The sequence below is a fragment of the Manis pentadactyla genome, chromosome 9 (genome assembly GCF_030020395.1).
Source record: "Manis pentadactyla isolate mManPen7 chromosome 9, mManPen7.hap1, whole genome shotgun sequence".
In the NCBI taxonomy this organism is placed as follows: Eukaryota; Metazoa; Chordata; class Mammalia; order Pholidota; family Manidae; genus Manis; species Manis pentadactyla.
Window position 1 is genome coordinate 35,618,833 of NC_080027.1, and position 23,577 is coordinate 35,642,409.

The window sequence follows — 23,577 nt, forward strand, 5'->3', positions numbered from 1 at the left end:
TCCCTGTTTCCTTGTTCTAGAATGATCTGCTGGGAGATATTGAAAAGAAAATAACAAATGGACTTGCCTTTGCCTGGACTCTGTTGAGGGAAACTAGAGAAGACAAATTTCAAGGATTTCTGCTGCACCCCCAACCCCGTGCCCAACCCCTGGCTCCCTACTCCAATATTTTATACTGTTTTGTCAGAAAAATGCCCTATCAGAAAGAGCTGCTTTGGAAATTTATTCACTCCAGAAGAATCACTAGCCTTCACTTACAAAACCCTTTCATGCCCATAGAATCTTGTCAGGTAATTGCTTGTCATTTTTAATGCAAATTGTCTTATTTAATGCCCATAGAAATCTTGTCAGGTAATTACTTATTTATCAGTATTTTGTAAAAGGGCCTATAAGTGGTTGTTATTCATGCTACACATAAAGCAAAACCCAAACAGAGGTCCTCCCTGACCCCAGTCTAATCTTCTTTTACCTGCATAACATTCTTTCTTGGTCCCATCCTTTGATACTGCCTACTCAGAGACATCACAACAAACCGTTCCCTGCTTGTGGGGTTTCCTGCTCATTTGAGGGTGATTTGGGATGTCTTCCTGGTCACTGGATAAGTATAGACCCTTTTGGGGGGCTATATTCCAGAGGCCATACTTCCCAGGAAGCCCAGAGCTCAGAATTGTAATTGTACCCACCACGTGTCAGTAGATGGATGTCAGCCAGCATTAAAATTGTAGCACTGGAAGGGGACAGAGGAATGGCTGGTTCCTAGCCTCTTATTTTCCTATTCCATTGGAAGGTCATGTTCATTAGAGCTTTTAACCCAAAAGTAAATTATTGTAATCCATTTGGTAATTATACCATGCTGAAGTTCTAGACGCTGTAAATTGCAGCCATGATATATCTAGATGAAGTTTCTGGGAGTTTATTTTTAGCCACTCAGAAAGCACTCATTTTCCTAGAGGCTTCACTTGCAAGTCTAGAGGGGGACAAGTAAAATGCATCTGCTGTCCTTCTTGTCCTGTTCTTGGATGGAGTTGTTTTACCTCCCAGCTCTCCTCTGTAGAAGCAGGTGGTTATAGTAAATCTTGGAGCCCTGTCTGTCTTCAAAGATTTAACTCTCATTTCCTGAATAGGAGAACTAGAATGTGTCCAAACATGGTCTTTTTTCTGCTTAGTTCATCATGGAGAATGTCAAAAGCCACCACCCCAACATGTCTGTGAACACAAGCCTTTAGAAAACTCTGTCTCAGTCCCCATTTCCTGATCCTTATTTTTGGAAGGATTGAGAGAGGTGAGACGATTTTTTATTTGTTTAGCACCTGCTGTGTACGTAATACACTGCTCAGTGCTGGCATTAGAGTGATTTGGGGGTGCCCCTCGCCTTTCAAAGCCAATGTCATTCAGTTAAAATTGGTCAGTCATTTATGAACGTCTGTGTTCCAGGCACTGGGCTTGGTTCTGAAAACATCATAAAGATGAAGTAGCTGCAACTCCCAGCCCCAAGGAGACCAGAAAGGGAGGTAGAGCATGAAACTGATAGTTGAAATGCTTTCTGAAGTGCAGTATTAACCATGGATGATAAAATGCCAAGTGCCATCACAGACACATTCTGGCTGGGGTCTGGGTCCATTTGTGCCTGTTGGGGGAGGAGAATCAGAGAAGACTTCGAGAATGAAGGGGGTTTGACCTGGACTTGATGTATAAATAAGATTTAGAAATGTGGGGATGGATAAGGGAAATCGAACAGATCTGTTGTGGTAACTTGGGCAGTCACCCTGGCCAAATCCCAGCGATGGCTGTCCCTGACCAGTCAGCCTAGCAGAGCGCATTCCTTCCCCATACACCATGACCTCCAGCAAGTTTTCTTCAATTTTTACAAAAGTATGATGTATTTTTTTCAAAGGGTAAGAAAAAAAACCCTTTGAAACAGTTCCTTTGTTCAGATGCACCTAGTATCTGAACTTCTGGATGAACAATCTTCTCCTGTATCTGTGTTTTGGGGCAGAGAAATAGATGTGCAGTCAGATGGATGAATAGGTGGTCTTTTCTTAGCTGCTTTTTCCCCATCTGTAAATGAGGAATCTTAGTAATACCTACCACAGATGGCTGCTGTGGCGATCAATTGAAATAAAGTAATGTTTAGCACAGTGATTGGTGTACATTTAATATGCATTTAATAAATGGTAGTTTATTGTTATTTTATTGAAACAGTTCTAATTAAATTATGAAAATGCCCATTCAAATAATAAAATTTAAGGAGGAAAAGAAGGGTGGGGAGGCTCTTCAATCTTTCACATTTAATGATGAGGCAGAGAAAAAGAGAACCGGCCAAAAAGACAGAGAAAGTTGTTGGAGGGAAAGGAGGAGAACCAGGAGAGAATCACTGCAGATGCCGAGGCAGGAGAGTTTCCAGAAGGAGGTGGCGGTCCTGCTAGTGAATGACCCGTAGAAGCAGCTGCAGATTAAGAAGTCTCTGGAAGTTGCAGTGACAGCATCATCATGATCTCGAAGAGAACGCTCGGGATGTGGAGCCACACCACAGTGACTTGTGGGGCATAGACGTAGAAGAAGTGTCATTCGGATGACTCAAGAACTTTCTCTGAGAAGGGGAAAAAGAACTTGGAGTGGGATGGAGACAGGGTCACGGGAAGGGCTTTGTTAGATGAACAGTATTTGAACTCAACTGGCACAAAGCTTCTCTGCCTTTCTAACCCTGTGCCTCCATTTGATAGACATACACATCACCGTCCCCTTCAAGATTAGGATATCACCGCACCCACAATCCAACACCTACCCCAGCCCCATTTGGGAATCATACCTGCCAAGAAGACCCTATCAGGATTTACTTCTTGAGTTGTACTTTTAAAACAGGATTTTAATCATCTGCTGGAGTAAGAAATTATGTAAGCATTGAGGGTGATCACAAGGATGGATTTGAGACAGTGACTAGACCAAACTGAGCAGGTATGAAGAGGGAGGGGAGGGAGAAATCAAAGAGGGATCCTGGGGTTCTGGCTTGGAGGACTGAGTGAATAGCCATACCAGTTGGTATGCGTCCCTTCTCTGTGTGGGTCCCCACCACCACCCACTGCCTGGGTGACACCTCAAGGGTTCGTTGAGAGGAAGAAATCACATGGCAAACGTGGTCATCATTTGGATACTTTCAAATGCTTTATAAGGCCACGGTATTATTATTAATCCTATCATAAGCGAGAAACAGTGCATCTGGCTCTCTTTGTTGTGCATTCTCTGTTTTTGTCTGCACAGTCTCTATGTCCATCAGTGTAGTTCTAAATGGCAGGAGGGAACTAACATGTATTGTTCTCGTACCCTTTTCAGATAAAGAAATGGAGGTATAAGGAGGTTAAAAAAATACTCCCCCAAGATAACACCCCAAAACTGGAGAGTATACATTCTTTCCAAGCACAGATTCACAGCAATTGACTACATCCCAGGCTATAAAATCTGTTCCAATAAATTTTATGGAATCAGTATCCTACAGACCACATTTTCCACCACAGTATAATTAAGCTAGAAATCAATAACAGAAAGATGAATTTTTTAAAAATATATATTGAAAGACATTAACAAAAACACTTCTAACCCACCCATGGGTCAAAAAAAGAAATGATAATAAAAATTATAAGATTCTTTTATAAATAAATGATAGAAGAAACATGAAATATCAAAGTGGTAAAATGTAGCAAAGACAGCACTTTAGGAAAATTTATTATTTTAAATGCTTGAATTAGGCAGGAAGAAGGGCTGAAAATTAAAGAATAGGTTAAGTGGCCAATTTAAGAACAACAGTAAACGTAAATAAGATGGCCCAGGGTTACACAGTTGTAAGTGGTAGAGCCAGGATTTGCAGAGACATGGCTGGCTTCAAAGCCCTCACTCTGTGCCCTTCACTATAAACCTTTCTTGGAGCCATTTGCCATCCTTTGCCCAGTGCCTGGAACTTTTCTTTCTTCCTAAGAGTCAAGGAGATGAGCCTATAGGATAACTCATTATATCAAAGGTTGATGATAAATTGCACTCATTTATTCATCCATCCTTTTATTCATTCATTCATTCATTAAATATTTATTGAGCATTTGCCGTGTGCCAGGCACCATGATCACTATCTTAGTTGCCTTTCCTCTGAGTGTTCACAAACCAGTCTTCGGCCTGGGCCAAGGCTGCTGCCCATTCCCGCCCCACCCCGTCCCCCATCCTCCTCACTACCCCCACCCCCACATCCCCCACCCGCCCCAGCTGCCTGACTCTTCCTCACTTGTCATCCTCATCAGAAATGACTGATTGCTCTCTTGTCTCTTTCAACAGGTAGACTGAAATTACCATGTGTCCAAATTAAAATTGCATACTTCAAGGATTATTTGAAGGACTATTCTTAGACCCTTTTAAGAAGACTTAAAGAAAAGTGAGTTGATTTTTTTAACACTTCAGAGAGTATTCATGATTTAAATTAATGTTATGGGTAGTTTTTTTTCTCTACCTCTTCAGTATGCGTTAGTAGGTAGACTGTGTCTCCACTCATTTTGTAATACTTTTTTCCCCCTGAGAACAGTGAGCAGGGAGTACAAGATTACTGCTTGCCTTCTCTGTAAGACTTCAGTGCATTTCAGAATCTTGTGGAATCTTAGAGATGAAAGGGTCTTAAGAGGCATGGACCTTTTGACAGGTCATAGAGAGGTATATATATATATATATATATATTATAGAAAGAGAGGAGGGAGACGGATCAATAGATAGAGAGATGTAGATATTTGACCTATTATTGAAACCTCCAAGGATTTAAGAGGAACTTGGTATCTCCCCATATTTAGGATTTTTACAGAATTCTTCCTTAATCTGGATTTGAAATCCACTCTACCTCACATCTTGCCAAGCCTCTTTCTTCTTTACTAGACAGTTCTATCCTAAAAATGGTTGAAGACACAGATCGTGTACCTCCTTGAGATCTTTTCTTATTTTTTGTTCCTCCAATAACTCCTCATAATTTGGTTTCAAAAGCAGCTCCTGCCCTGACCACCTTCTTTCCAATACTGTAAATATCTCCTTAAAAAGAGGCACCAGCCTGGGACACAGACAGAGCTCTACCAGTGTCCTTTCTCCCAGGAGAGCTGGGAGACTCTGGTGAGATAAACCCAAGGACCAGCCCAGGTTCCAGTCCCAGTTCTCCCTCGCTGTACTCTCAGGAGAGTCCCTTCATCACTCTGAGCTCGGAGAGGGTAGGACTAAGATGCCACTCACCTCCATCTGGACAGTTTTGCTGACTTGGAATAAAGAAGCTGCGGCTTCTCAAGGTTCCAGGCACTGGTGTGGGCCAGGGCTTGGGGATCAGTGGCACCTACCCAGTTCTGTCACTTCTCTCTGAGCATCTATTTCCTCATTTGCAAAATAAGAATGTTAATACATGTGGCGAAGGGTTTGTGTGAGATTGCTGGCATAATGTACATAAAGCACTCGATACCTGGCATGTAGGAAGTGTTCAGAATGAGGTAGCCCTTGTAGCAGTGTAAGTGGTGATGAAGCTCCTTACCTTTGGCTGGAGGACAAGTCAGGAGGTGGTAAGGCCTCTGCTAAGGAGAGAAGAGAGAATACACAGGCATGCTTATTAGGGAAAGGGGAGAAGTGTCCACATCCCATATAAACTCTCATGCAAAAACAAGCCCAAATCTGAAATGTTCATGTAATGAAAATTGTACTCAGACTAGACAAGGAAGGACTGGTTGGCATGGAATATACAGTTCAAAGGGAAACTTCAGGTGGGTCTGAGGAGCTACACAAATTCTGCCGACTTGAGGCTGCTGCCATTGCTCTAGCCCCACATAGGAAGGATTACTGTCCCCAGAAGGATGGTCCCCGGACCCCTACTAGACCTGGGGAGCTTTGAGAATCATCGAATATTTGTATGTGTTCAGAAGACTTGTTGTGAGGGTCAAGTGAGAAACTGAGTGTGAGAGGGATTTATAAACTATAAAGGTTCCTATATATATATATATATATATATATATATATATATGTGTTATCCATATATTAGGTGCTATTTCAGTACCTGGGAAATCAGGAGAGAGGGTTAAACTCAGATGAGCTGAGTGTCTCATGAACCAGTGGAACCCAGCCCACAGATTTCTGAGTAAAACACGCGTGTGTGCCTGCAGGTACATGCCTGTGCTGCGCACACGTGCCTATGCATGTCTGTTTGTGTGTGCACTTGTGGGAGACAGAGTGTCTTTCGGCCCTTTGGAGGGGGTCATGACTCCTTACCCAGGGACTGGCCGCCTGGACGGAGTATAACTTAAGAATGAAAACACAGGCCATAGTGTCAATCAGCCTCTCCCTGTGCCAGGCCAGCTGCATGAGCGTGGCACATTTTTGACAAAGAGTGCCACAGTCCCTGCCTTCATGGAGCTTAAAGTCTGTGGACAGGGCCTCTCTGAGGAGCTGGGAGGGTACTGCATGGAATGCACCCTTGACACTGAGAAAGCAGCCAGGGTGTGTGGGGCTTCTCCCATGGTTCATGGAGTTGTCAGAGTTTAAGGAAAGCCATCCTGACCTGTTGGGTAAAAGCAACCTCTGGACTTGGCTTAGATTCCATGGGGCCTTTCCTGAGGGCCCAGGCGCTCCAGGGAGGGGGAGCCCACACCCGCAGCCCTGCTGAAAGGGCTAATTCCAGAGGTGTTCCCACTCCTCCGCCATCCTCTGAGGCCCCTCCCTCAGTCTGGGCTGCTGAGCTGGCAATTCCTAAATTTGGGAGAACTGGGAATGGTGGTTTCATTTAAGGTGTGGAACAAGGACTTCTTTTTTTAATTTGGAAATTAAAGATAGCTGATACCATGGGCTTTATTCTGCAGATAGCTACCGACTATCCATACAGGGGTGCTGCTCTAGGCTAAAGCTCCTGCAGATGCCACCAGCCAGATGGTCCCTGTGGGGGTATCCAGGTCTGGGGAAGACTGCAGAATTGTGTACTGCAGTGTTTTTCAAACTGTGAGCTTTGACCCCTTAGTGGATCATGAAATTAATTCAGTAGTTCAAGGTTATTATGTGTTAAAGTGAAATGGAGTAACCCATAACTCATAGAGTAGGTGAAGATGTTTACATTACATATACTCAACAAAGTCCTCATATCCTAAATAGATATATAATAGGAATAAAAGAGGAAGCTCCTACAAATCAGTAAGGAAAAAACCAACAGCCTAATTTAAAAAAATAGACTCAAATAGACACTTCACAAATGAGTATATCCAGATAACCAAAAAGCATATGAAAACATTATTAGTTGTCAGGGAATTTTTAATTAAACCCACCATAAAATAACACTACACACCCATGAGAATGGCTAAAATGAAAAAGATAGACAATACCTAGTGTTAGCAAAGATCTGGAACACCTGGAACTCTCATTCACCGCAGGCAGAAGTGTCATTTGTTATAATGACTTTGGAGAATTGTCTCGCAGTATCAACTAAAGCTGAACATACGCATACCAGCAATTCCATTCTAAGATAAATACCCATGCTACACACATGTCCACCAAAAAACATGGCCTCCCACAGTAGAATGGATGAGTTATCATATATCCACACAGTGGAATGTTGCACATAGTGGAATGTTGCACATATCAATGACCCTCATAAACAGAATGTTGAAAGAAAAAGCCAGGCACAAAGAAATGTTTCTACCTTTAACCTAAAGTACAGAAACAGACGAAACTAATCTATTCTGTTAGAACTGGATAGCTGTTATCCTTGGGGGAGAAGCTGGTAAATGGGAGAGACCAGGAGGGGTCTTTCAAGGCATTGGTAATGTTCTGTCTTTTGATCTAATGATTGGTTACATGGGTGTTGTCAGTTTGTGAGAATTTATCAAGCTGCACATTTATGACATGTACATTCTACTATACTTACATCATGCTTCAACAAAAGTTTATATAATGAATTTATAAATGAAAATAAACAAAGAGAAAGACAGCAAGTAGTAAGGGTAAGCATTTTAAGTGAAACTTAAGTTAGATATATGTGTGTCTGTATGTGTGTCTACACTGAATTGAGATGTCAAATGCATTTCTGTGAGTCACAGTCCAAAAAATTGCGAACCACTGATTTAATCTAACCCTCTCACTTTAAAATGAGGAATCTGAGACCCAGAGGAAAGGGGAATTCAGAGCAGACCTAGGAGGAAAGGCAGAGCTGGGAAGATGACTCTTGGCCTCCTTCTGCTAATTTCGTGTCTCCTATTTCTTCTGCCAACTGGTGGAATGGTGCATTCGGTTGAGTAGGCTCTGTCTGGCACCTTGATCTCTGGGCGGCAGCCCTGTGCTTTCGGTCCAAGGGGAGCGATTGTTTTTCCACCCACAGACGGGTAGAGTCAGAGTCCTAGCCACCTCAGCAGGGGCCTGGCTCCAGCTCCCCAAAGTCCGCCCCTCCTCCTTCCTGCCTCTTCTGCCTGATCCGATTCGCTCAGAGCTCCGTAAACACCATTGCACTGTATCATGCGTTCATTTGTGTAAAATGACTGTCATGCCAAAGCTATTTTATGGTTGTAGAAATTGGGAAACTGAAGAAAACACATTGGGAGGATAAGATCTGACAAAGTCTGCTTGGGTTCTGGCTTTGCATCTTTATTTTGTTACAGAATCGTGAGTCCATTCAGCAGACCTCCCCCACAGGGGTCAGGGGGCTACCAGCCTCTGAGGGTATAAGAAGGGTAGGATGCAACCCTGTCCCTGCCAGGCAAAGCTTCACAGGGAATAAAAATGTGCAGATTTAATTCAAAAGGCTCAGTGTGAAGTTCACAAGGGCCTGGAACCATCTTAAGTAGCAGGGTTGCCTAACACCAGTGGCACAAAATACATGAGCACCTTCACTTAGGACCCCTCCTCTGCCCCACACACCCAGAGGGGCAGGTATGGTTTAGGATGTAATAGCCCAGGCCTCCCGGGAGGGGCGTCATGTCCAACCTTGGAGGTGGGAAGCCAGCAGGGGCCTGAGAGAAGGTTTCATAGAGCCAAGAGATTTCAGCTAAGGACTGAAGAGAGGGAACTGCATGGACAGGAATGCTGAGGAACAACCAGCAGGTGAGAACCTCATTTAAAAGAAGCTATGGTGTACTGTGGAGACTGCAGTTCCGTAAAGCTGAAATTGGGGGATAGCGCAGGAGAGGACCCAGCAGGAGTGGACAGGAGCCAGAGGGTCTCCTCTCTGACAAGGAGTATTCAGGATGAAGAGGGAACATCGCCTGAGATTCAAATAGGCCAGAAATGCCTGTAGCCTTGGAGACAGAATGAGAGATGCGGGCAGACGCAGCTCTGAATATCGGTGCCGTCCCGTAGTTTCGTCTCACAGCACTCGCTTGTGCCATCTTCGAGGACGACTTGCAGAGAACTCTTCTGATCTAGGCCTGGCTGAAGGCAGGACCTGGGGAGATGTGGAGGAGAGTTCCCACCCTCGCTGTGCTGCCAGGGGACTGACAGGTCATAACTGAACATGAATTTGACAATGTTAGTTGTATCTAGGGCAAGTTGTCCCAAACCCTGTTCTAGGATTCATTAACCCTACAAAATGTAGTTTTTTTTAAAAAGGAGGAGGTTTTCCTTTTGCATGATCTGAGAGGTACTCTAAACTGAATTATCATGGTACTTCTCACTGCCACTGACACACCAAAGGCTCTGAGAAGTCCTGCAGTGAGGAGGCTAACCTAATGTTTCCCAGACTTCTTTGCCCCAGAGCCCCTTTTCGCACATCTTTTCAAATCCCTCTGTCTTCCAGAACTTACTTTGAAAAATTCCATTCTAGAGAATGGCCTGAGGACTGGTTGAGGGCTCTGGGGAAGGAGAAATAGGCTCTTCTCACAAGAGGACAGGGAGGGTGTCCCAGAGAAGGGAGATTTTATATGCATTATATAAGGCCCAGCCTGAGCCCAGCACAGAGTCTGGGCCCTGGCAAGTGCTGGGTAAATGACTAATAAGTGAAGGCGTTACTGCTCTGTTTGCTAGTGAGAAGAGTCCAGAGTTCTTAGCAGAAGCTTGAGACAGGGCACACGCAACAGTAGCACTCTGCAAATGGGTCTTTGGCCGTTCAATGTAGGATCTCTTTTGTTTCACTTGCCCCCTTCTCTTGAGTGTTTAGAAAAGGCAAGAGGAGGCAGCGTGGCAAAGCAGGCTGAGGTCACATACCATGGAGCAGACTGCCCCGGCTTGGCCCCCAGCACCATCACGTCCTGGCTGGTTACCTGTCAGGTGCCCTACTTTTCTGGGTCTCAGCACCTGTATCTGTGAAATGGGCCTAAAAAGAGTGCCAGTTTCACAGCGCCTGAGGTTAAGTGTGCACCTAGGTGTGGCCCTTAGTGAGGGCCTGGCACCTGGGAAGCGTGAGCAGTCCTCACGGGCCGGCTTCCTGCTCTGGCTGCTGCCCAGGGCCTTTGGCCCATGGTTTCCCAGCAGACTGTGGATCCTCATATTCCCGAGCGAGGCGAGCTGCGCATTTGTTTTCCCTCCAGTGGCTTCAGGAAGGGCCGGGATGCTGCTGCTTCATTCTCAGTAGCCTGGGCCGTTTGAGGTAAGGCTCAGGTTCCATTCCCAGCTATTAGTGCTCAACCACTCTGCCTGAGTAAATATTTCTGAGGGAGTCCAGGACATCTATTATTAATTTACTGCAATCAGTTGCTGTACTTACCAGAATCACTTCTGCCTACAGATGCTTTTATAGGGCATATGGCATTCTCTTGACCTTAATGCTTTGCACAGGGTGTGACAGCAGTCAGCCTCTCCTGCCTTTGTCTCCCTGGGGATGGATGGATGGTTGTGTGGTCAGTGGGCACGGGGTTCACGTTGGATCCTATGTAGTTCTGATGTTGGAGCTGCAGGAATCTAGTTCTTGACACCCCACCTTTCAGCCTCACACCTGATTCACAGGCCGAACCCCAGTGTCATCCTTCAGAGCACCCTCTCTGCCATGGCCCTGTGTCTGGTCAGCCCCCAAGTTCTAGTGGTACCATCTCTGAAGCCTCGTGAACCCAGTCCCTTCCCCCCGCACGGCCACCAGCCAGCTAGTCCAAGCAGCCCTCTTCTCATCCTCCACGCCCCAGCTTCCCTGATGCTAAACCGAATCCAAACCCCTGCTTTGTGTTCCCATAGATGCCCCTCCCCCTTTAAATCACCTTTTGAATTACCAGTCCCTGATCTAGCTTCTCTGCTGGACTGTAAGCCCATGAAGGTAGGGACCAAGCTCACCTTAGGAATGACACCTTGCAAGTATAAATCTCCTCCCAGTTAGTAACACACAAGACTGTGCTTTTTCTTCCCTCTTTCCCCATTTCTCCCTCCCTTCCCTCTTCCTCTCCTCCCTTCTCTCCTTGTTTCCATTGTTGTATTTTTCATTACAGTTGAAGGGGGACTAGTGATCAGAGGAACTTCAAGGCCATGGTGGGAGGATTGGAGGTAAATTAAGCAGGGCCCTGAAGCCCCAATCCCTCGCCAAGCCGGAAGCTACCCTTTATTCCCCTTGCATATTAGAATTTTACTTTAGATTTTCTTTAGAAAAAGTGAAAAGTGGTTCTTTTTTGGACTGGCTCTGCAGCTGTACTTCCAGAGTGGAAATCCCAGCTCCGCCCGTACTGCTGTGTGACCGTGGGGAAATGATGGTACTCTCCGTGGTTGGTTTTACCATCTGAGAAATGGGTACTAGCACGTCTATCTCATAGATTTGTTGTGAGGAATAACAAGTAAACCATTTGGGAAAATGCCCAATGCCTAGTAAATTATTTAGTTACTTATTATGGTCGTGGTTGTGATCAGCGTCATTCATGAAACCATACATTATACAATTCTGTACTTTCATTTGCTAGAGCATGTCCAGGTCTCCTAGTGGTTAGTTTTTATACTTTCAGCTTCCACTGGCTGGGAAATATATGACTGAAAGCTACTGTGGATTCGGTATTATCTGAACTCAATGTATGTTTATAATAGCCCCTATAACATATAGGCTCAGTTACAGACAATGCTTGGTAAACCAACATCCAGGTTCCTAGATTATTCCAGTAATAGTGTCTCCCAGTTAGAAACCTCTGATCTATGTCATTGCTGTTTCTTCCAGCATATTTCATGGATCATGGTAGGCACTAAATTAATATTTGAATAAACAAGTAACTGGATGAATGAATGGATGGATGGATAAATGGTTGAGTGAATGGATGAATGAGTCTGTTTTACATTTGCCTCCTGATTTACTTTGAGCAGAATAATAAGTGTGTATATTTGTCTGTGGGTGTGTGTATGAACATCTGCAGAGAAAGTCCCAGCTATTTATGTCCCAGGGAAGATAGTCATAGTTACACAGTTTTCATATTCCCCCACCTTTAATTTATAAGGTCATTTTTCACTGATGCCCTTTCAGCTGCATGGCCCTGACAAAAGATAAGCATTCCCTCTGCCTCCTCCATGCCTTCCTCCTTCAACAATGAGGGCTGTGTGCTGGGAAGATTGTCTGTGGATGCTCCTTTCCCAAGGTCCATAGCCTTGTCTGGCTTCTATCAAGAGCACTGATGGGGGAGGGAACGCAGACAGTTGAATTCAGGGAGCAGTGCCTATGGCCAGGTGCCAACTCAACAAGTCAGGCTGGGTAGATAACTCAATATCCCTTCTGGGGTACAGTCAGTCTGACCTGGTTATCCAGCTCTCTGTAGCCAGCACCCTGGAAGTCATCAAGCTCTCGTTTCCCAGAGTCATTTCCTCTGGTCCTAGGAGAGGATGCAAAGCTGGAGAGAATGGGTGGGAGATGACAGAGGGACAGACAGCCAGTCTCAGGGTGTAAAGAATTTCACCTCATAAGCACAAAGGACTGCTGTGGCGACTGCATCTTAGGGCTTCAATTCACTAATGAGATTAAAATGCCCGTGGCCTGCCTCTGCACACACTTACTTAGGAACACTTGAGCTGTTTAATGAGTGTTAGTCAGGAATCTAAGAAAGGCCTGGGCAGGCGCCTGCTGATGGCTTGTTGATTAGAATACTAAGTGAGTTGCCCTTTGAAAGCCAGCACTTGCTAGAGAGCAAACCCAGGGGTCAGATTTCCTGGTAACAGTTACGTTCCTACTGTTTCCAGATGCTTACAGATCAGTAAACTGATCTGGGTAAGGAATGGTTATGAGAACATTTTGATAATGACAGGGACAAAATAGTGATGATTATCACAATAATAAACAGTGGTCATCAAACCTGGCTGCCCAGAAACACCTGAGTGTTGGTTGGTTTGTTGTTTGTTGTTTTGAAAATACAGTCTCCTAAACCCTATCCCTAGCGATTCTCTGGGCCTCAGGGCCTAGGAATCTATGGGATGATTCTGTTGTTCCTGGCTGGGCCCTGGCTTTGGGAACTGCTACTCTGTTGAATGAGGGCACGTTGGACCCAGGCTGGCATTTCACCGCCACTTCTAAGCTGCATGACCTCATGCCTGTTGCTTAGTTGCTCAACCTCAGATATATTATCTCTAAAAAGGGTTAGGTAAAATCGTGTAGCCACTATGGAAACCAATGTGATGATTCCTCAAAAACTGTCAAATAGAATTACCATATGATAAAGCAATTCCATGTCTGGGTATACAACCAAAAGCATTGAAAGTAAGGACTTAAAAAGATATTTGTATGCCCATGGTCACAGCAGCATTATTCACAGTTGCCAAGAGGTGGAAGCAAACCATGTCTGTCAATGGATAAACGAAATGTGGCATATGCATGCAATGGAGTATTAGTCAGCCTTTTATAAGGAAAGAAGTTCTTACACATGATACATTATGGATGAACCTTGAGGACTTTATGCTAAGTGAATGAAATAGGCCAGTCACAAAAGGGCAAATACTGTATGATTCTACTTATATGTGGTATGAAGAATAATCAAGTCATAGAGACAAAAAGTATAATCGTGGTTGCCAGCAGCTGAGGGAAAGGGGAAATGGAGAATTGTTCACAGGTATAGAATTTCAGTCTTGCATGATGAAAAGAATTCTGTAGAGGGTTGGTGGTGATGGTTGTACAACAAAGTGAATGTACTTAAAGCCACTAAACAGTACACTTAAAAATGATTAAGAATGGTAACTTCATGTTATGCAGATTTTACTGCAATTTTTTGAAAAAAGGATCAGGCAATATCTTCCCTCCCAAGTAATTCCAAGAATGGTATAATGTAGCATTAATAAAGGGCCTAGTACAATGCCAGACATGTTTCACATGCACCAAAAGTGTTTCTTCTTCCCTTTGTGACTTACCAATACCTTTCATAACCATTTTCTTCTCTGCAGGCTTTTTATTTGTGTTCCCTGAACCCTATGTCTGAAGTAAGAGGGGAAGGGACTAACATTTGTTGATAACTAATTATGAGTTATCCCATTTGGCCTTCATTTACCCTTGAGATAATGGGTATTCCCAATTTACAGGTGAAGAAACTGAAGCTTAGAAAGTTTGAATAACTTACCCAAAATCACAAAACTAAGACAAACCAGAATGTGGCTTGCCTCACTATACCCTGTTGAGCAGCTTTTGACCTACAGATGGCTGCTGCTCTCCAGAGAGAATGTGGAAAAAGCTCCCCTTGCTGATTGACTTCAACACATTTGAAGCAGTGGAAAGTTTGGGTGAACGTCTCCAGAATCCTTAGAGGAAGCAACATCTTGACTAAGCCAAGGTCATGTTTGGCCCTTACTTGGTGCTCAGAGCCAAACCCCAGGCAGACCTTCCTGTTCAAACCACTATCGGCAAGGTCCATTAATGCTCATAGCATCTAAATAACAGCCTCTCCTTGAGACTGCGGTTCTTTGACATCACATAGAGTCTAAATTCGCCTTGAAACTAGCCACCCACCCACTTAGCCCAAGCAGAAAAGATTTATGTCCCTCAGGTACAAATGAATGCTAATTCCCTTTGTAGCATATCCAGTATTGCCTGGGTCTGAGATAGAAAGCTGATGAAGGAGAAAACCATGTGGGCACAACATGGTCAGCACACCAGAAGTGTTGTTACTGCCAAAGTCAACATTAAGGTTAGGATTTTATTACAAATGTGTGAGTTAAATTCAACAGCAAACTGAATAGCTGTATTAGCAACATCATCATATAGCAAAATAAATAGCTAACTAGATAGCCAAATAAAAAGTGACGATGATGATAATGAGGGTGAGTGGTGGTGGTGGTAGTGGTGATGATGAGAGAGGTAGTGGTGATGATGAGAGAGGTAACTTAAGTAGCTAAACTGGAAAATAAATTGGATCGCCAAAAAAAATTTAAAATAAATTGGGAAGTGTGTCACCAAGATGGCAAAATAGGTCATTCCTGACTTTGCTTCCCCTCACAAGAAGAACTAACAATTATTAAAGTAAAAGACACCATTGAGAGAACCCTAGGACATGGGGATGAGGCTGAAGCACCCCCTGCACCTCAGACACCAAGACTGACTGCATCATAAGGGGAAGAGAAGTGGCTAAATGTTGACCACATTGCCCCACCCCCTGGACAGTTGCAGCAACACAAGCTTCACACAGAAGTCTCTCGTGAGCCTCTGGTTCCTCCTGTGGGCAAAGAGAACCCAGAGGGTACTTTAAGGAGTCCCTACTCTGATCTCATACCATGAAGATTGCAGGGGAATCTGGGGTACTCACCACTGGGAATCTGTCTGTGATAGAGAAGAGGGGAAGGGCTTGTAACAGCTAGCACATGGATATTGATAGACTCATACCTCCAATGCCCAAGTAGTAATTCCAACCAGCAGTTTTGCTAATCTGCGTAACCAAGTCAGGGGTGCACTCTGACCAGGGAACTCGGGCCTGAACTGAATCCTCACATGAATAGTCGCCAGCCCTAGAGCCCGGTTTGCTCACACCCAGGCAAGGAGCAAAGTCAGAGTCCCACCTGCTGTAGAGAGTGTCTTCCAGCCCCATCTCAGCAAAAGGGCTGGTGGCAACTCCTGGAAGCTCTGCAGCTCAACACCACTGTAGCTGAGAGGCAGGTGGGCAGAACTGATTGCCCCCAGAGGAAAGCCAGCACTGGATAGGGGCAGTTCCTGTGCTATGCACAGGCTGGAGGATTAATTCATAGCCAAGGCTGAGGGTAACTGAACCAGAGAGCCTCTTTGAGACATTGAGTGTATCCTGGAGTGGACCCTATCCCTCCCACCTAGGCAATCAAGCTGACATATAGTCCTCTGTGTAGTGCATCTTCTACTCCCATCTGACCAAAAAGGCTGGAGACAACTCCTGGAAGCTGTGCAGCCCAGGAGCACTCAAGTCAAGAGGTGGGAGGGCAGAGACAATTGTTTGCAGAGCAAAGGCCCTAGTAGGTCAGGGAGCTTGGGATGAGGGTTAGCTTGAGTTAAGAGAACAAAGAGCTTTACTGGCTTTAGAGCTGCTTCTCCCACTGTGCCAGGCAGAGATCTAATTTGTAGCCCCATTCATTGCTGAATATAGCCTTCAGCATGTTCCATCAGGGATCCTAACCAGAACACAAGGGAAGCCATGTAGCCCATTCAACAACCCTATGTACAGTGGCCCTTGAACAGAGAGCACAGCCCATGGTTTTACCCATCTACAGAGCAAAACCGATGGCCTCACTTGACCAGGGAATTCATTGTACACTATGGTCTGATTTGGGTCCCCAAATAATGACCTATATAGGCCCTGTGTCCCATCCTGCTGCCCTGCTAGGGCAGGGAAGCTAATTCATTTACTATGGGATACAGTACCCAGTCCTGACCAGAGAATCCAGGCAACCATGGAACCCATCCTACAACCTCATTTGGGAAGAGGACCAAACCAGCAGTCATGTCCAACTGTTCTCAGCCAGAACCATTCACTCCCATCCCTGCACTCAGCTCTCCAAGAGTTGCTTTACCCCAAAACAGACCATAATAGCAGGTCCCACCTGCCCAAGGATATTATCAGCAGACATACCCAGAAACCCAATCTGAGCTGACTGGTAAAAACAATATCTGCTAAAGCAAACCTGTGAAGTCTGAAAAGGAGCCCAATTACTCAAATGTTCAGATACAAACATAAGGAATCAAGGATCATGAAAAATCAGGTAAAATATGATACCACCAAAGGAAACTAATAAAGCTCGAGTAATTGACCCCAGAGTAACAGAAATCTACGAACTGTCAAAGAATTCATAAAAATTTCCCTTAAGGAAGTTCAGTGAGCTGCAAAAAAAGCAGACAGCTAAACAAAATTAGGAATACAATGCATGAACAAAACAAGGAAATAGCAACCATTAAAAAAAGCAAAAACCAAAACCAAAAATTGAGAAATCCTAGAGACTCCAACTGAGCTAAGGATTTCAATAGAGACCTTCGGAAGTAGTTTCTACCATTCAGAGGAAAGAATCTATGACCTGGAGAATACGAATTACCCAGTTAGAGGAACAAGAAGAAAAAAGTATGAAAATGAATGACTATAGCCTACAGGAATTATGAGACACAATGAAAAGAAACAATGTTTGCATCATAGGAATTCCAGAAAGAGAAGAGAAAGCTATAGGAAGTATATTTAAAGCTATAAGAGATGAAAACTTCCTGAACCTGGGTATTAAAATGGATGTCCAAAACCACGATGCTCAGAGGACTCCAAATAGGTTAAACCCAAATTGGGCTGTATGAAGACACATTATAATTACATTGTCAAAAGTCAAAGACAAAAACAGAATTTAAAGAGCAGTAAGAGAAAAGAGAGAAGGTACATACAAGGAAACCCCATAAGACTATCAGTGGATTTGTCAACAGAAACTTTTCAGGCCAGGAGAGAATGGGATGGCATATTCAATATACAGAAGGAAAATAACTTTGAACCAAGAATTCTATACTTGGCAAAGCTGTCCTTCAGAAACAAATGAGGGATAAAGACTTCCCTGAGCAAATGAAAGCTGAGAGAGTTCATTACCACCAGACCTGCCTTCGAAGAAATGCTAAAGGAAGTTCTTTGAATGGAAGTAAAAGAATGCTAATTAACAACATAAAAACATACAAAGGTAGCATAATGGTAATTACATAGTCATATTTATATTCTGTGATATGGTAATAACAGTGTATAATTCACTTACAACTCTAATTCAAAAGTTAAAAAAAATTTAACTAGTAAAAATAACCATTACTACAATAATCTGTTATTAGTTACACAATTTTAAAAATGTAAATGGTGACAGCAATAACCTAGCATGAAGAGGAAGAGAAGAAAAATTAAAATGTGTAAGAATTCTGAAGTTAAGCTGTTATCATTTAAAATAGGGTATTATATGTTTAAGATATTTTATGTAAGCCACATGATAACCACAAAGGAAAATCCTTTAGAAATTACACAAAATAACACAATAAAAAAGTCAAAGCATAATGATACCAAAAACATCAAAACACACACAAAAAGATGGCAGAATAAGAAACAAGGAACAGTGGATCTACAGAACAACCAAAAAACAATCAACTAAATGGCAATAGTAAGTCTTTACCTATCAATAATTACTTTAAATGTAGATGGATTAAATTTTCCAATTTAAAGACATAGAATGATTGAATGTGTTTTTTTAAAGTACACAAGATCCAACAATGTACTGCCTACAAGAAACACACTTTCTTCTTATAGGCACACATAGACTGAGAGTGAAGAGATGGTAAAAGGCATTCCAAGCAAATGGTAACCCAAAAAAAGCAGGAGTAGACTTTAAAATTGGTAAAAGAGACAAGAAACTCATTACATATGATAATGGGGTCAATATGCAAAGATGATTTAACCCTTATCAATATTTATGCATCTAACATTAGACCACCAAAATATATAAAGCAGAAACTAACAGAGCTTAAAAATAAATAAACAGTAATATGATAATAGTTGGGGACTTTAATACCCCACTCTCAAGAATGGATAATCATCCAGACAAGAATCAATAGGAATTAGCAGATCTGAACACTGTAGACCAAATGAACCTAAAAGACATATGCAGAGTGTTTTATCCACCAACAGCAGTCTACACATTCTCAAGTGCACATGACACATTTTCTAGGACAGGCCATATGTTAGGCCATAAAACACATTTTAGCAAATTCAAGAAGACTGAAATCATACTAAGTATCTTCTCTGACCATAATGGCATGAAAGTAGAAATCAACTAAAGGAAAACTAAAGAAATCAACATGGAAATTAAACAACACTCTTCTGAACAACCAGTGGATCAAAGACTAAGTTAAAAGGCAAATAAAAAGGTTTCTTGAAACAAACAAAAATGGAAGCATAACATACCAGAACTTATAGGATGCAACAAAAGCAGTTCTAAAAGGAAAGTTGATAGCAATAAGTGACTACATTAAGAAGGAAGAAAGATCCCAAATAATCTAACTCTGTGCCTTAAGGAACTAGAAAAGGAAGAAGCAGCTAATGCCAAAGTTGACAGGAAAAAGAAAATAATGGAGATTAGAGAAGAAATAAATGAACTAGAGAACAGAAAAACAATAAAAAAGATTAGCCAAGAAAAGGTTGTTTCTTTGAAAAGACAAGCAAAATTCACAAACCCTTAGCTAGACCAACAAAGGAAAAAAGAGAAAGGACCCAAGTCAACAAAATTTCAAATAGAACAGGAGACCTTACAACTGAAATTAAAAGGACCATAAAAGACTAGTATGAACAACTATATGCCAACAAACTGGACAGTCTAGAGGAAATGGAAAAATTCTTAGAAACATACAAATGACCAAGATTGAACTAGGAAGAAATAAAAAACTTGAATAGCCCAATTACTAGTAAGGAGGTTGAATCAGTGATCAGTTGTCTCCCAGTGAAAAAATTCTAGGACCAGATGGCTTCTCTGGTGAATTTAAAGAAGAATTAATACCAATCCTTCCCAACTCTTCCAAAAAATCAAAGAGATGGGAACACTCCCAAACTCATTTTACAAGGCCAGCATTATCCAGATACCAAAAGGAGAGTACTAAAAGAAAACTGCTGTCCAGTTAACCTGGTAAATACAGATACAAAAATTTTCAAAATACTAGCAAACCAAATTCACAAGCACATTATAAGGTTCATTCGCCACAATCAGGTGGGGTTTATCCCAGAGGTGCAAGATGGTTCAACATATGCTGATCAGTCAGTGTGATACATCACATTAGTAGAATAAAAGAATCATGATCATCTCAGTAGATGCAGAAGAAGCACTTGACAGATTTCAATATCCATTCATGATAAAAACTCATAACAAATTAGACATAGAAGGAACATGCCTCAACATAATAAAGGCCATATATGACAAGACCACAGCTAATGCCATACTCAATGATGAAAGGCTGGAAGATTTTCCTCTATGATCAGAAACAAGACCAGAGTGCCTGCTCTTACCACTCCTATTCAATATAGTACTATAAGCCCTAGCTAGAGCAATCAACAAGAAAAAAATAAATTGTATCAGAATTGGAAAGAAAGTAGTAAAATTGTCTTTATTTGCAGATGACATGATTTTATATATAGAAAATCCTAGGGAGGGAGAAGGGGATTGAGGGGTATTATTAGTAGTACATATGGTGTGAGGGGGATCATGGGGAAGACAGTGTGGCACAGAGAAGACAAGCAGTGACTCTGTGGCATCTTACTACACTGATGGGCAGTGACTGCAGTGGGGTGTGAGGGGGGTGCTTGATAATATGGGTGAATGTAGCAACCACATTGTTTTTCATGTGAAACCTTCATAATAGTGTATATCAATGATACCTTAATAAAAAAAAGAAAAGAAAATCCTAAGGACTCAACCAAAAAACAGTTGGATCTAATCAGTGAATTCAGTACAGTTGCAAAATATAAAATTACATCCAAAATTTGTAGTGTTTCTACACGTTAACAACATGTTTTCTGAAAAAGAAAGCAATCTATCCCATTTACAGTAGCACCAAAAACAACAAAATACTTAGGAATAAATATAATTAAGGAGATGAAAGACTTGTACTCTGAAAACTACTAGGCATTGATGAAGAATTTAAAGATAACATAAATAAATAGAAAGATTTCCCATGTTCACAGATTGGAAGAATTAATATTGTTAAAAAGTCAATATTACTAAAAGCCATCTTTAGATTCAATGCAAATCCTATCAAGATTCCAATGGCATTTATTATAGAAATAGAGAAAAACATGTCTAAACTTTATATGAGACCATGAAAGACCCCAAATAGCCAAAGAAATCTTAAGAACAAAGGAGAGGCCACACACTTCCTGATTTCAAGCTATATTATAAAGCTGTCATCATCAAAACAATGTGGTACTGACATAAAAATAGACAGAGCAGTGGAACAGGCTTGAGAGCCCAGAAATAAATCCAAGCATATAAAACTAACTCATATTTGACAAAGGAGCCAAGAATGTCAAATGGAGAAAGACTAGTCCCTTCAACAAATAGTGCTAGGATAATTGGATATTCATATGTAAAAGAGTGAAACTGGACCCATATCTTACACCACTCACAAAAATTAACTTGAAATGGACTAAAGACTTAAATTTAAGACCCAAAACCATGAAACTCCTAGAAGAAAATAATAGGAAAAAATCTCCTTGACATGGGTCTTGGTAATTACTTTTTGGATTTGACACCTAAAGCAGAAGCCACAAAATAACAAACAAGTGGGATCACCTCAAACTGAAAATCTTCTGTATAGCAAAAGAAATCAACAGCAAAGTGAAAAGACAACCTATGGTATGGGAAAAAGTATTTGCAAACCATATATCTGATACAGGATTAACATCCAAAATATATAAAGAACTCACACAACCCAATTGAAAAAAAAACTTTTTTAATGGGCAAAGGATCTGAATAGATATTTCTCCAAAGAAGATACATGAAAAGCCAACTAGTACATGATTAGTTGCTCAACATCACTAATCATTAGGGAAATGCAAATTAAAACCACAGTGTGGTATCACCTCATGCCTGTTAGAATGATTATCACCAAAAAGACAAGAGATAATAAATGTTGGCAGTGACATGGAGAAAAGGGAACCTTGTGCACTGTTGGTGGGATTCTAAATTGGCATAGCCACTATGGAAAACAGTATGGAGAATCCTCAAAAAATTAAAAACACAACTACCATATGATTCAGCAGTTTCACTTCTGGGAATATATCCAAAGGAAACAAAAACACTAACTTGAAGAAATATCTGTACCCCCTGTTCACAGGAGCATAGTTTACAATAGCCAAGACATGGAAACAACCTAAATGTCCGTCGATGAATGAATGGATAAAGAAGTTGTCGTGTGTGTATTATTCAGCCATAAAAATTTAGGATATCCTAATATTTGTGAGAACTTGGATGGACCTTAAAGGCATTATGCCAAGTGAAGATAAATACTGTATGATCTCACTTACATGTGGTATCCAAAAAAAAGCAAAAAAACAAAAACACCAAACTCATAGAAAAAGGAATCAGACTTGTAGTTACCAGAGGAGGTAGAGGGCAGAGGAAAGGGGAATTGGAGGAAGGTGGTCAAAAGATCAAACTTCCAGTTATAAAATAAATAAGGACTAGGGATGTAAAGTACCACATGGTAACTATAGCTAACACTACTGTATGATATATAGGAAAATCATTAGGAAAATAAATTCTAAGTTCTCATCACAAGAAGAACGAAGTGTTTCCTTTTTTCTTTTCTTTTTATTATATCTATATGAGAAGATGGTGTTAGCTGAAACTACTGTGATTATTTGCAATATGTATAAGTCAAACCATTATTCTGTATGCCTTAACAGTGACATATATCAATTATTTCTCAATAAAACTGGAAAACTTTTTCATAAAAATTGTATTTATCATACGTGGATCCATGTTAAGCATTTTACACAAATTCCCATATTTCCCCCTAAGAAGTCCTGTGAGGTATATGATACCATCACTGTTTTACAGATAAGAAAAGCTGAAGGTAGGTGGCTCACATGTCCGAGGTAACATAGCTGATGTTGATCTGGAATTGAAACCTAAATTCTACCTGGCCCAAGACAAATACATCTTTGACTCCAACAGATATACCACGTGGTAGGTAAATCAGGATGATTTTTCATTTTCAGGAACAAAATTATTTACTTGCTTTACAGCAGGAGCCTTTTGAAAAAGTAACTCATATAGTGCATTTAACATAAAACCCTGATTATGAAGATTCATTTGGGGAAAGCATTTTCAAGAATAATCCTTCCCATCTGTGTGGCTATAAAGCTGTATCAGAGCACTGTCACAGGTATTATGTTAAACATCAGCTTGACTTAGACAAAAGCTTATCACTCTTTTCTCTATAGCAATACCATCTGTGTTGTGTATGTCAGTGGTTAAACAAATTAGGCTTTGGTGCTGAATTTGAATCTCAGCACCACTGCTTACACAGCTATCTGGGGCAAGCTACTTGGCCTCTCTGAGTCTCAGTTTCTTCATCCAGCTATTTATATGTAATGAATGTTAAGCCCTTGTCACAGAACAAATGAGGAATGTCATTGGTAGTTTGCCATGTTCACCCAAATATCTTCTGAGTGTAATTTGGCTTCCTGTGTAGAAAGCACTGTTTAGATCAACATGGGGCAGTTTTGT

At 41.8% G+C, this 23,577-nt stretch overlaps 1 protein-coding gene and 1 long non-coding RNA gene across 11 annotated transcripts in view; one reads left to right on the plus strand and one right to left on the minus strand.

Annotated features, from left to right (window-relative positions):
* The window catches only part of TENM4 (teneurin transmembrane protein 4), a 717,007-nt gene that overhangs the window by 288,003 nt on the left and 405,427 nt on the right, over nt 1-23,577 (plus strand). Inside the window, exon 4 of one of the 10 annotated variants that reach the window (XM_057507188.1) lies at nt 4,318-4,414. The exons of the other annotated variants lie outside the window; for them this stretch is intronic. The gene's annotated coding sequence lies outside the window, so the exon portion shown is untranslated. The remainder of the gene's footprint in view (nt 1-4,317; nt 4,415-23,577) is intronic. 10 annotated transcript variants of the gene reach the window in all.
* The window catches only part of LOC118917534 (uncharacterized), a 23,624-nt gene continuing 413 nt past the window's right edge, over nt 367-23,577 (minus strand). Inside the window, exons 1-3 of the long non-coding RNA XR_005026838.2 lie at nt 22,935-23,577; nt 5,537-5,573; nt 367-2,590 (exon numbers count right to left, since the gene is read on the minus strand). The exon at nt 22,935-23,577 is cut by the window's right edge and continues 413 nt beyond it. This is a non-coding gene — a long non-coding RNA (uncharacterized LOC118917534). The remainder of the gene's footprint in view (nt 2,591-5,536; nt 5,574-22,934) is intronic.